This window comes from Aquarana catesbeiana, linkage group LG05 (assembly GCF_042186555.1).
Source record: "Aquarana catesbeiana isolate 2022-GZ linkage group LG05, ASM4218655v1, whole genome shotgun sequence".
In the NCBI taxonomy this organism is placed as follows: Eukaryota; Metazoa; Chordata; class Amphibia; order Anura; family Ranidae; genus Aquarana; species Aquarana catesbeiana.
The window spans coordinates 454,162,726-454,176,828 of NC_133328.1; the positions used below are offsets into that span (position 1 = coordinate 454,162,726).

A 14,103-nucleotide genomic window follows, 5' to 3' on the forward strand; every position below is an offset into this window, starting at 1 on the left:
AGCATCTGTGTATTAACTTGTAAGTGTATTCTAATTTAATTTATACTCGGTATATTCATTGTTCTTCATAATAGCTGTTATAAATCACTTTCTCAGTTCCGGATAAACCCATCTTTTTTTTTTTTTTTTTTTTGCAGTTTCTCTTCAAAGGATAAGTTCACTTTTCCAGAAAAAAAAGTAAATTCATATATTTTTGGAGATAATTTTTTTTTCCCTGCAGGAGCCTGGAAAGCATTGCACCCATGATCAGTGGATCAGGGGGCACAGTGTCAGGCTTTTGCAGACAAGCCCTGCAGCTTTCTGCCCATACCTTCATACAGGCTGTCTGTTTGAAAGCTGCAGGATTTGTGAATGAACTACAAGAGCCCTCATCAATGTCCTCCCAGTTCATTCAGAACTTCAAGCTGTCAACCATGGTGGATGATGGTACTTGTAGTTCAGTCATTCACAAGAAACTGTGAATGAATAATGTGGCTGTGTGGGTGAAGCCCCACATGGCCGGCCACTTTTCAAAAAGGGGAGAAGCTCCCCCACCCACTGTCACACTGAGGGGGGGAACTGGAGGCAGGAGCATGTTACATGTTCCACTCTAAATATAGGTGTAACATGTTCCAAAAGGTGAACTTAAAGTGGTTGTAAAGGCAGAATGTTTTTTATCTAAATGCACTCTGTGTGCAGCAGCCCCCCTAATACTTACCTGAGCCCCATCTCTATCCAGCAATGTGCACGAGTGCCTCGGCCATCCGGGACTCTCCCTCCTGAGACACAGCAGCAGCGCCATTGGCTTCCGCTGCTGTCAATCAAAGTCAGTTAACCAATCAGGAGAGAGACTGGGTGAGCCAAACCACGGCTCCGTGTCTGAACACACGCACGGAGCCTCGGCTCGGGTGCCCCCCATAGCAAGCTGCTTGCTGTGGGATCACTCAACAGGAGGGAGGGGCCAGGAGCACCAAAGAGGGGCCCGAGAAGAAGAGGATCTGGGCTGCTATGTGCAAAACTATTTCACAGAGTAGGTAAGTATAACAATGTTTGTTCTTTTCATTAAAAAAAAAAAGAGACTTACAATCACTTTATCTTGGCCATACATTGTTCATCTTTTCTTCAGCCAGAAGGCGCAAGCGTTGTAGATGCAGGGGCGGATCCAGAGTCTAGTCTCGGGAGGGGCCTTGCTAGAAAATACTTTTTTTTGCGGGCAACTTATCGGGGCAATGGCTGGTGTTGGCGCTTCAATCATCACGGTACCATGGTTGATATGTTGTCAGAGTGATTGAAGCGCATTATTTCAATTATTACATTGTTATATAAAATGAAGTAGTTCAACTCTCCATAATGCAGAATCAGTGGGAGCCCCGAGTGTGTCACTTGCCATGTCACCTGCCACCAGATGTGGATTGTCACTTGCCACGTCTCCTGTCACCAGATGCAGATTGTCACTTGCCACGTCACCTGCCAGAAGTTGTGGATTGTCACTTGCCATGTCACCTGCCACGTCACCTGCCACACATTGCGGATTGTCACTTGCCAACTGCAAGGTGCGGAATGTCACTTGCTGTGTCACTTGCCTGCTGCAAGGTGCGGATTGTCACTTGCTGTGTCACTTGCCTGCTACAAGGTGCAAATCGCCACTTGCTGTGTCCCAGAGTGAGGGCAGGCAGCAGAGAGATGATGTAATGTGAGGACGGAACTGCGGTGATGCAGGGCGGGCGGTGTCATCTCCCTGCTTCCCCACCCGCCGACCCACTGACTGGCCTGCCCCCCCCCCCCGCTCACCTGCCAACTGTTCACCTGCCGGCCCGCTGAATGGTCTGCCCACTCACCCGCCAGCCCGCTGACTGGCCTGCCCCTCACTAATTTCTCGGGGGGCAATTGCCCCGTTGCCCCCCCCCCCCCGGATCTGCCCCTGGGTGGATGGAGGATTCCCCAATGCTGAAACATTGTATGCTGACAGATCACTCGCAGCCGTCACATTACACCATAGGCGTGCATAACGTGTGCACCTAATCCCTATGTGTGGTGCCGATTCCCACTACTGCCTGGGCTTCCCCTCGTGTTTCTCCTGCAATGCTGCTGGCTTCCCTCCTCTCCTCTCCTCCCCGGCTGCTGTGGAGGATGTTTCAGGATGGAGAGCGGGGGAAGGTGCTAGTAAATATGTAATTTACTGGCCTCTTCCTTTTCTAAATGAACACGGTGAACACACTCGCTCACTGTGTCCATTTGTAACTGAAAAATAATAAACTATGTTTACTATGCTTCAGTTTGTGAATGAACAAGAAGTCACTCGACACAGAGCACTTCCTATTCATTCACTGCCCCGTGCAGCTGGGGCTGCAGGGAAAGGCATGTGTGTTTGAGCTTTGGGGCGCACACCCTAATGCACTAGGCTGCACATGCCTATGCATTATTCCGATCAGCAGCTGCAGCCTCTGGTTTCTAAAGATTTTCCAACTTGTCCCTTCGACAGAAATTGATCAACCGGTCGACTTCTGTCAAGCAGGGACAGCCTTACATAGATTGAAACTCAGCCAGTCCCTGCTAAACTGGACAAATTGTGATCAGTGCATATAGCCAGATTAGGCCCTTTTTGTGTCAATCAAGCAATTAGCACATTTAGAACATATGAATGGATATTTGATTATGCAATTTTTTTAAATAAAAAAATCCTTTTTTTATTAGGTTTTCCAAAAAATATTTTTGACTAAGTTTTTTATAGTATGCTTTTCTTCTACCATGAGATTGCCATAAAAGTGGAACTCCAGCTAACGTTTTACTGTTTTGGATAGACTATGGAAGGACATAAAAGTTTGTCAGCATTTTATTGTAGTCCCGTTGAGAACATTTTCCCTTCCTGTCCCAGTGTCCTTACAGGAAGTGTTGACCTTGAAAAATCAAAAAAACCAAGCACAAATCAGATGCAGCCACTGTCCAGGTATTCTGATAGCTGCTGCTGGCTGTCAGAATTTAGTAGCCGAGTAGGGGGATTCAAACATCAGTGCTGCACAACAAAAATCTACTAGTTAAGAAAAAAAGGTTTTGACTCTAGTAATTCTTCCTTCTAAAAAGTGCTAGTTCCCTGACACTTTCTTCTGGCATCATTACTTTTTGAGTTAGTGACAGAGTCAGAATTGTGGATCTGCATGTATTTTTGTTTTTCAGGTTTGTTCTTCAGAAAATACTGAAACCATTGAATCAATCAACATTACAACCTGGTAGCTGTCATTTACTGAACAGGAGATCAGCAGTTATAGCCTCTGTATTCTCTTGGTACAGGACAGGTTTTCTTTTACCCCATTGATGACCACAGTTTTTAAAGCTTAAAAGGCCAGTGTTCCTATATGTTTGTATACAGTCTGTTTTTTCTAATTGTTTGCGTTAGCAGTGTTTCGTACACATCAATTAAAGTGATGATAACTCTGTGACTGATTTTTCTGTTTAACAGCATGTCTGGGAACTAGGAACACACACAGTTGCTCATTCTAAGTTCTCTGCTGTGAGGTTATATAGCATTCTCATGGCAAGGGGCCTTTTACATTTCGACTTAAGTCGCATTGTGGCCACAAAGTTGTTAAATAGTTTCTATTTAAAGGGATTGTAAAGGTTCGTGTTTTTTCACCTTAAAGCATCCTATGCATTAAGGTGAAAAAACACCTTGCAGTCACCGGCCCCCCAGCCCCCCTGTTTTAACTACCTGAATCCTCAAACTTGTCCCATGGGGACACGCGCTCTCTCTGCCCAGGGTTCTCAGCTGTTGATTGGATAGATTGATAGCAGCGCAGCCATTGGCTCCCGCTGTTGTCAATCAGATCCAATGATGTGGGGCTGAGTCCTGCATTCGGCGTCTATGGATGCCAAATGCTGGACTCTGGAGTTCACCAGCAAGGTAACCCCCCAGGAGAGCGCTTCTCCCAGGGTGTTATCAGATGTGGGGAGGAGCCGCAAGAGCCACCGAGGGACCCCAGAAGAGCATGTTCGGGGCCACTCTGTGCAAAACGAGCTGCACAGTGGAGGTAAGTATGATATGCTTGTGTTTTTTATTTTTGTTTTTTTTTAACCACTTCCCGCTCGGCCTATAGCAGATTGATGGCCGGGCGGTGGTTCAGTTATCCTGACTGAGCGTCATATGACGTCCTTCAGGATAACAGCTGCCGCGCGTCCGTGATCGGTCTGACACACCGCTCCACCGATCTTGGTAAAGAGCCTCCGGCGGAGGCTCTTTACCACGTGATTAGCTGTGTCCAATCATGGCTGATCACAATGTCAATAGGAAAAGCCGGTGATCGGCTTTTCCTCACTCGCGTCTAACAGACGCGAGTAGAGGAGAGACGATCGGCAGCTCTCCTGACAGGGGGGGTCTGCGCTGATTGTTTATCAGCGCAGCCCCCCCTCGGATGCCCGCACTAGATCACCAGGGAAGCCGCCAGGACCACCAGGGAAGCGGGCAACATGTGGATGGCCAGGTATGTACCCCATGGCCATCCACATGTGCCCAATCTGTGCCAATCGGTGCCCACAAATGGGCACTGACTGGCACCATTATTAAGCAGTGATGCCCAGCAATGCCACCCATCAGTGCCCATCCGTGCCACCCATCAGTGCCACCCATAAGTGCCCATCATTGCCGCATACCAGTGCCACCTATTAGTGTCTATCAGTGCCACCTTATCAGTGCCACTCATCAGTGCCCATCAGAGCAGCCATATCAGTGCCCTTCATTGAAGAAGAAAACGTACTTATTTACAAAAATTTTTAACAGAAACAAAGAAAAACTTGTTTTTTTTCAAAATTTTCGGTCTTTTTTTAATTTGTTGCACAAAAATTAAAAATCACAGAGGTGATCAACTAACACCAAAAGAAAGCTTTATTTGTGGGAACAAAATGATAAAAAATTTGTTTGGGTACAATGTTGTATAACCACGCAATTGTCATTCAAATTGCGACAGGGCTGAAATCTGAAAATTGGCTTGGGCAGGAAGGTGTCTAAGTGCCTGGTATTGAAGTGGTTAAACACTGTTTTCTAGGCAAATATAAAATACCATTTAGCTCAGCTTTGTACCTATTTTTCTTTTTATTCAAAAATCAATGTATTTTAAATACAACAGGTACCTGAATCTGTCTCTGTTGGCTTCATGTATCCCTAGTCACAAAAGCATTTAGACTGGTAGAGAGAAGTACTGTACTGAATGTTGAATTTAATAAATATCAAGAAGCCGTCTTGTAATGATTTTGTCAGGTTAATGGTGCTGAAAATCCAGGTTTCCAGATCCTCTGCCAGGATTTCTCAGGTAAAAAAAAAAAGTTTTCAAGTATTGCGATTCAATTCTCTAGTATGTACCCAAAGGTTTGTATGAAGTGACACTTTTACTGCTCTCACATTAGTGACTGTCCAGCAACCCAATTGTTTTTCAAACTTGACCATACATTTGGTAGTCGCTTATAGCAAACTAAAATTGTCTTTATAGTTTAAAGGCTGAGGTCACACTGTTGCAATGCTTTCAATATTAAACATGTTATCAAAACATGCAAAAGCATTTGTTATGCATGTTGGACTTGCAGTGCTATTCATTTTTAATAATTTTGCCAGTGCACCTTTATTGCGGCCCACAACAACGTCCGGTAATGCATTACTGCACTTTGTGGTGCACTGTATTACAAAAAATGTTTCATACACCCTGTTTGGTGTATTAGGCAGCCCATTTAAATTCATGAATCACCTGCTCGGCTTCTTTGCTCTTCCCTAGACTGAGTGGTCCTTGATGCAGAGTTTTGCTGACATGATGTCAGAACTACTTTCTGCATTATTACAAAATGAAGGGGAATTTTTAAAATCCAGCTCTGGACAAAAAAAAAAGTGCCCGTACTGCAAGGATCAACTGTTTGTTTTTGTCTAGGAAATTGGAGAAGGGCGATTGTAAGCTCTAACGAGCAGGGCCCTCTGATTCCTACTGTGTTGAATTGTATTGTACTTGTACTGTCTGCCCTAATGTTGTAAAGCGCTGCGTAAACTGTCAGCGCTATATAAATCCTGTATTATAATAATAATATACTTGCCTAATCCTCAGATCCTCCCCACACTAGACAGGTCCTGCAGCTCCTGCCCCCCGTGGCCTTGTGCGGTGGACTGTTCCTGATGTCATCAGCCCATAAACCTACTCTTGACATGAGGACATCCAGAATAGCCAACCACTTGGTTGTGGGGAAGTGCCGTTTGCCATTGGAGTGGAGGATTTGGTGAGTATAAGCTTTCTGGTTGCCCCTATACAAAACTAAGTTAACTCATGCAATGCAGGCACAGCCCCACTGCATGGGAAGACTTTTTTTTCCCCCCCGAGTTGGGCTTTAACCAGTTAACAACCATGCCATAGCCAAAATACGGGGGTGGTTTTCTCTTAAATGTCCGTGTCTCTGAAGTGCAGCTGACAGCTCATGCAGGTGGATTCCAGCATTTGCAGTCTATGAGAACAGCAGGGAACACAGGGCGATCAGAGATGACGTCACTTCCGGGTGCTGAGTGAGAGGAGGTGGCTTTGCGTTCGGAGCACGTTTCCTCCTTTATCAGGCCATACGTACAAACTTGGTAATTACTCTACTCTAGTTATGTGGTTTTTTAAATGTCAACCTTACCAAATGATGTGTAGAAGATTTTCCTGATCTAGATTGTACTTATTAAAAGACATTTATTTAAACCATTCAGAATTTTCTATACATTTTGTCCTTTGGTCTTGCAGACAGGTAACACACTCTATGGTGCTTTTAGGCATAGCCACAAACTGTTCCGACATAAACTCATATTCATGTTAATCACAAAACTCACATTGGTTCCTTGGTCTCTGCACTGCTGTGTTTTAAAGTGCTTCTGTATTGCTCTATAATGCAAAATATAAACCTAAACTTTATATTTTCCTGACTTGAAAGACAATAACATAACCGATATACCAAATAAATAATGTTGCTTTCATGTTGTGCTGCTTAGGCATATGAATAACCTATGCTAGTTCCCAAATCCATTGTTGTTATACATGGTGATAATGATCATATGCTTACCAGCACCGAAATATATATATCATATATGATTTGGACCAGCCTTTCTCAACCAGTGTGCAGTAAGAGGTTCTCAGGTGTGCCACGCGATCAGGGGAGAGAAGGGCTGTCAGATGAGCCCGATCTCCCGACTCCCAGCCGAACTGTACATCGGCACAGTGAGAAGCTCCATCGGCCTCAAAAGTGAAAGTAAAGTGCAGGGGAGTGTGCTGTGCTCTCTGCTTCCCCCTACAGTGCAGTACCTGCCTGAATGAGGAAACTGGAAAGGTACTGTGCTAGAAGCTAGATAAGTTTTAAAAGGATTTTATACGTGTGTGCATGATGTGAGTGAGTGTCTGCCTGTGTGTGCGTGTGTATGCGTGTGTCTGTGTGTGTGCATGTGTCTGTATTGCGTGTCTGTTCGTGTGTGTGTGTATGCGTATGTCTGTATGTATGTAGGGACGGGCCGAATAGACCCCTGTTCAGTTCGCACCAGAACTTCCGAACACCACGAAAATTCGGACCTGAATAACGAACCCCATTAAAGTCAATGGGACCTGAACATCAAAAACCAAAAGTGCCCATTTTGAAGGCTTATATGCAAGTAATTGGGCATACAATGGTTATAGGGGTCCGGGTCCTGCCCTGGAGGACATGTATCAATAAAAAAAAGTTTGTAGAAAACTTCATTTTTAAATGAGCAGTGATTTTTTTTTTTTTTTTTTTAAAGTGAAAGCATAAAAATAAAAAATTCCTTCCAATGTAGTGCCTGGGGGGGTGGGGGTGGGGGGTGTCCCCTTAGTCTACCTGTAAAGTGTCAGATCTGTACCATGTCTAGAATCTGCTGCAGCAATAATTGCATTTATAAAGCCAAAAAAAAATGAAGTTTTTCCTGCAAGCTGCCTTTATTTTGCTCAGCAACAGCTGGGAAGCCAGTGTGAATGATGAGGCCACAATGTAGTGCACTCGGAACAAGGGTAGAGATTTTTTGGATACATTCTGGTGCCACTTTGACTTTGGATAGAAGTGACGGGTGTGTAAAAATTGGTCTTTGGGTGTCGTGGCGCCTTTCCACCGTAACCCTATAGATGTACTCTTGATGAAAGCAAGAATTGGCCTTGGTGTGTAAAAATTGCAATGATATGCACCTGTTGAACAGGTGCAGAAAAATTGGTCTTTGGGTGGTAATTGTGCCCATGAAATCTATACCAAAAACATTCTTCCAGATGAAATGATTGAACACCCTCAAACTAGGCAGCCTCAAAGTCCTGCAGAGATTCCACATTCCAAAAAGACTTAATCAGTGACATCGGCATCAGGGGCTTCATAACTGGTAATACCAGGACTGATTCATTTTTATAAAAGTCAAACGGTCCATGGAGTCTGTGGATGGACGCGTTCTATGATCAGTAACGAAACCTCCTGCAGCACTGAATGCCCCTTCTGAAAGCACGCTGGATGCAGGGCAGCCCAATAACTCAATAGCATACTGGCCAGTGGTCTATTCTCATGACCCAGTAAGTCAGTGAATCGTCAGCTGGAAAGCTCTCCATCTCTGTTTTTGCCCCAAGGTAATCGTCCACCATGTGATGCAGACGCTGCCGATGGGATGTGGAAGCTGACAGCCCTGGGCAGCGAGGACTAAAAAAAAATTTCAAAATGCCTCACTTAGGTGGACACCTTCTCCAACACTCCTCTCTTGACCAACAGAAGACTCAAAACGATGTTTTCCACCACACTGTAACCTACTGGAGTCAGGAAAAACTTTCAATAAAATCCTCTTTAACGTGTCTTCGAGATTTTATCTTCTGCACTCTCTGTGGGGACGGGATGAGTTCTGAGACCTTCAGATTATAACGGTGGCCAAGGAGGGTTGCCAACCAGTAATCATCATTTGAAGCATGAGGTTGCCCATGCGCCTCAAATTTGTTGAGGCTTGAGAAGCAGACTCCTCAGAGTCACTCAGGATAACAGCATCTGGAACTTCCTCCTCCCAGCCATGTACTACTCCCAAGGGTCCCGGGGTTGGAATGCCATCGCTTATGAATTAACGCATGTCTTCCTCTTCTTTAAGATTATGAAAGTGCCAGAATCCTCCTCCTCCCCTCTCTCCTCCTTAGTGTTCTGTGACATAGGAATGATGGTGTCTGGATAAAGTGGGCCTTGAAAGGAAGTCCTCCTCCTGCTGCTCTGCCTCCAGTGCCCTGTCCATAATGCCACACAGAATCTGTTCCAGCAGGAACACAACAGGGATTGTGTCACTGATGCATGCACTGTCACTGCTCACCATCCTTGTGGCCTCCTCAAATGGTGACAATACAGTGCATGCATCCTTAATGATCAGCCATTAGCGTGGGGGAAAAAAAGCTGAGGTGGCCTGAGCCCGTCGTCGCGCCGTACTGGCACAGATACTTGTTGACGGCCCTCTGCTGCATGTATAGCCGCTGCAGCATTGCCAAAGTCGAGTTCTACCTGGTGGGCATGTCACAAATCAGGCGGTTTATGGGTAGGTGGAATTCCCGCTGAATTTCGGCCAACCAAGCACTGGCTGTGTATGACCGCCTGAAATTGCTACAGACTCTTCTGGCCTGTTTTAGTACATCTTGCAACCCTGGGTACGTACTTGGGAAACTCTGCACCACCAAATTGAGGACATGTGCCAGTCATGGCACGTGTCAACTTTCCCTGTCTAAGGGCTGACAGGAGGTTTGAGCCATTAATTGACACCACCATTCCTGGCTCCAGCTGGCGTGGTGTGAACCACCTCTGGGCCTGTCCCTGCAGAGCTGCAAGAGTCTCTGCTCCAGTGTGGTTCCTGTGCCCTAAACACACCAGCTGAAGCACTGCATGACACCTTTTAGCCTGACTCATGGAATAGCCCTTTGAATGCTTAGGGGGTACCTGATGTTCATAGGATAATTCTGCAGAGGAGGGCATGGAGGAAGGGGTAGTGTTCTCAGGTCTGGCATCATCACCACCAGCTGTATGGAGACGTGGGGGCACAACAAGCTGCAGTACTGAGACCTGTCCTGCATCCTTTTGAGTTGCAAGCAGCGTTACCCAGTGTGTTGTGAACTAAATATATCGTCCCTGCCCATGCTTGCTGGACCACGTGTCAGCAGTAAGGTAGATTTTTACGGCTGACTGCCTTGCCCAACCATGCCAGAACATTCCCTTCCATGTGATGGTAGAGAGATGGAACAGCCTTACGTGAAAAGTAGTAGTGACTAGGAACCTGCCATTGTGGTACAGCACATTGTGCGAATTCACAGAAGGGGGCGGAATCCAACAGGCTGAAAGGCAGAAGTTGTTAAGCCAACAGCTTTGACAAGCTTGCATTTAGACGCTGGGCATGTGGGTGGCAGGGACTGTATTTTTTTTTTTCCCCGCTGCAGCAGATGGGGCAGAGACATTTGCCGGCTACAGTCTGCAGCTGGTGGCATGCTGCTAGGACCTGGGATACCCTGTGCTATACCATCATCCCTGTCAGTGGAGGCTCCTGAGAGGTAATGACTTGGTATAACAGGGGCAGACTGAAGTGGGTAAGGAGGAGAAGGGACAGATTTGTGTTCCTTTTGTGTGGCTTTTAAGGTGCTCTTGCCAACGGGCTGAGTGCTTGGACGTTAAATGCCTTGTTAGGCATGTGATACCCAAATGGTTGGCGTTTTTGCCACGTTTGATGTGCCTCAGACGCAGTTTGCAGATAGCAACAGTGCGATCTGCTGCAGATGTGCCCAGACAGCTGAGCTTTGGGGAGTGGGCCGGGAGATAACAGCTGTAGAATGTGATGGAATAGGGTGGCTGCTCTCTACTCTTTCTTGATGTAGGCCCCCTTGGGGTTGTGCCGCCTCACCTTCAGTTTCCTCCTCTGCTCTATCTGGCACCCAAGTTACATCAGTGACAACATCATCATCATCATCATCTCCTTCATTACCACTGGAGACAACTTGGCAATACGCTGTGGCTTGGGGAACATGAATGCCAGTTTGTCTTCCAGTGTCCCCCCCTCTCTCTAGGCTCATGTTCCTGTCATCCTCAACCTCAGAACCAACATCTGAATCCAGTAATGACTGAGCATCATCAAGGTGCAAGTGGCTGACGCTGTGGTCAAATAACTCAGCTGACTCCTCAATGGCTGATGTTGGGGCTATGGCAGGAATAGATGTGGACAAGGAGGCAGGTTTGTCCAATCTGGCAACTGCAGGGGACTGCACACTTGTCTCTGCTTGCGTGACAGAGGATGAGGAAGGTTTAGTAAGCCAGTCCACCTCCTCCTCTGCATGCTGTGGCTGGATAGCATGGGCAAACTCACTAAACAGAGGAAATTATGCCCTGCCTGAGGAGTAACCATCATGTCCACCTTTGCCTGTAGACGCATTTGTTGCTGGCCCTCTTACAGTGCCAAAGGGAACATCTGCCTCTCCTTGTTCTCCTCCCAGACATTATTGGGATGGAGGGGGGCGGTGCTTATAAGCAAATGTAAAGAAGAAGCTGAAATCTGTACGTAGATGCACTTAAATGTAAAGAGGTGTTTGGGGCACTTTAATTTGAGTACTAAAGCTACACAGACACACTCCTCAGATACACTATAATATACTGCAATATAATGCGCCCAACATACAGTGACGCAGAGAACTATATGGCGTCAAACTGGCAGTAACGCACGCAAAACTATATGGCGTTAAACTGGCAGTAATGCACACAGAAGTAAATGGCGTTAAATTGGCAGTAATGCACAAAACTATATGGCGTTAAACTGGCAGTAACGCACATAGAACTTTATGGCGTTAAACTGGCAGTAAGGCACGCATAGAACTTTATGGCGTTAAACTGGCAGTAACGCAATCAAATGTTCAAAAAGTTCAACTACACTGAAGCTATCTGAACTGTCCCTAATCTAGCTATACGCTAATGTCAAGATTACTGACGCGGTCTCACTACACTACACTGAAACTATATGAGCTGTCCCTACTCCACAATAATGTATGTAAGCAGGGGCATAACTAGAAATTACAGGGCCCCATAGAAAAATGTTGTATGGGCCCCCCCCCTGCAAACGGCTCCCCCCACAAAAAAATGAACTAATGCCATTGAACAACAGATTACCACACTCATGTGGCACAGTACCCAGGCAACAGCTTATATTAATTTCCAACAACAAAACGAAAATTTGCCAATAAAATCTACAGGTTACATTTAGTACATTATAGTGTAAGTAAAGTTAAAGTTTTTTTTCAAATTTTGCACCCCCACAACTAACGCCCCAGGGCTTGTGGGGAAGAGGCCCTTGTCCCCATCTGCACGGGGACAAGGTGCTTTTCCAGGCACTGTGCAAAACAGATGACAGTCTGTCTCCCACTCCCTTCCTACCTCCTGTCCAGACTCCAGAGCCTGCCTCCCTTCACAGGCACGCACGAGCGCTCTACCCCGCCCTCTCTGCTCCTGCCTCCTGCTGTATGCGGCTGCCTGTGTCAGGACACGGCGACTCGTGGGGCCCGGGAGGCTTAACAGTAAACTTACATTCCTCGGAGTGGAGCGGAGTGCCTCCTTACATCTCAGGTGTCCTCATTGGAGTGCCTCCTTACATCTCAGTTGTCCCCAGCAGAGTGCCTCCTTACTTCTCGGGTGTCCCCAGCGGAGTGCCTCCTTACTTCTCGGGTGTCCCCAGCGGAGTGCCTCCTTACATCTCGGGTGTCCCCAGCGGAGTGCCTCCTTACATCTCGGGTGTCCCCAGCGGAGTGCCTCCTTACATCTCGGGTGTCCCCAGCGGAGTGCCTCCTTACATCTCGGGTGTCCCCAGCGGAGTGCCTCCTTACATCTCGGGTGTCCCGAGCGTAGTGCCTCCTTACATCTCGGGTGTCCCCAGCGGAGTGCCTCCTTACATGCGGCACCGCCCACTCCCACCCCTTTCCACAACAGGTCACAGATGACAGACAGACTGTGGGCGGCGCCGCAGCTCTATTTCTATTGTTGCCTCTCGGCAAGCTCCGCTTCTTGTTTTTAACTCGTCTGGTCTTCTGGAAAATGGCGGCCGACGGAGGCATTATCTCCGCGGACCTCTAGCGGCGGTGGCGGACAGCGAAAAATCAGGAAAAAAGGAATTCTATTGGCAACTAGGACCAGGCCCCACTCAGCTGCGGGCCCCATAGTGCCTGCGTGGGTCGCTATGGCGGTAGTTCCGCCACTGTATGTATGAATGACACGGTCTCACTACACTACACAGAAACTACCTGAGCTTTCCCTACTCTAGCTGCACACTATGCAAAGCTGAAGGATGGTCCTCCTCGCTACACTCACACTATCCCTAGACTGACACTAAATTAATATTCCACACTGGCAATTGAAGCAAAATAGCACAGTATAGCACACTAACTGATAGCACTGAACAGAGCCCTGTTCTATCTCTCTCCACGCCAAAATCACACTGAAAATGGCTGCCATTGAAAGAATACTCTTATACTGTGGGGCGGCAATGAGCCATGATTGGATAAAGTCATGATGACCGTGTCTAATCATGACTCTGACAGTGCTCTGTGTCCTGATTGGCTGAAGCTTTCAATGCTTCAGCCAATCAGGGCTTGCAATGCACTGTTCAGCACCGCAATGCATTGTGGTCGGTTCGGGGGGGGGGGGGACACAAACGGTCGAACTACCCGTTTCTTCAGCTGTTCGTCGAACGTCCGAACAGCTAAAGTTCAGCCCGAACTTATGCTCAGGCCGAACCATTCGCTCATCCCTATATGTGTGTGTGTGTGTATGTTACTTTTAATCCTGACCCCCCCCCCCCCCTCCAATTCCTGTACCATCAGAACTGCTTTTGTAGGGCTTGTTTGTGATAGCAGCAAGGACTGCTGCTCTGGTGAAAAGCAATCCATGCACAGATCGCTTTTCAGAGGCATTTGACAGGCGGTAAAGAGGCATTATGTTGCCTCCTCACCACCTGTTTTAAGCCCATAAATACAGCATCACTACACTACAACTGTGCAATGCACACAGTTGCGGGGTAATTGCAGTGCAGCCCCATTCACCGGCGGTATACCTCCAGCTGCAGCCACAGCATGTGTACACCCCCAGCTGCTGCCTCTGCAG

At 46.9% G+C, this 14,103-nt stretch overlaps 1 protein-coding gene across 2 annotated transcripts in view; it reads right to left on the reverse strand.

The window, feature by feature from the left end:
* PRELID3A (PRELI domain containing 3A) overlaps positions 1-14,103 on the reverse strand; it is an 89,210-nt gene that overhangs the window by 14,548 nt on the left and 60,559 nt on the right. The window lies entirely within an intron of this gene.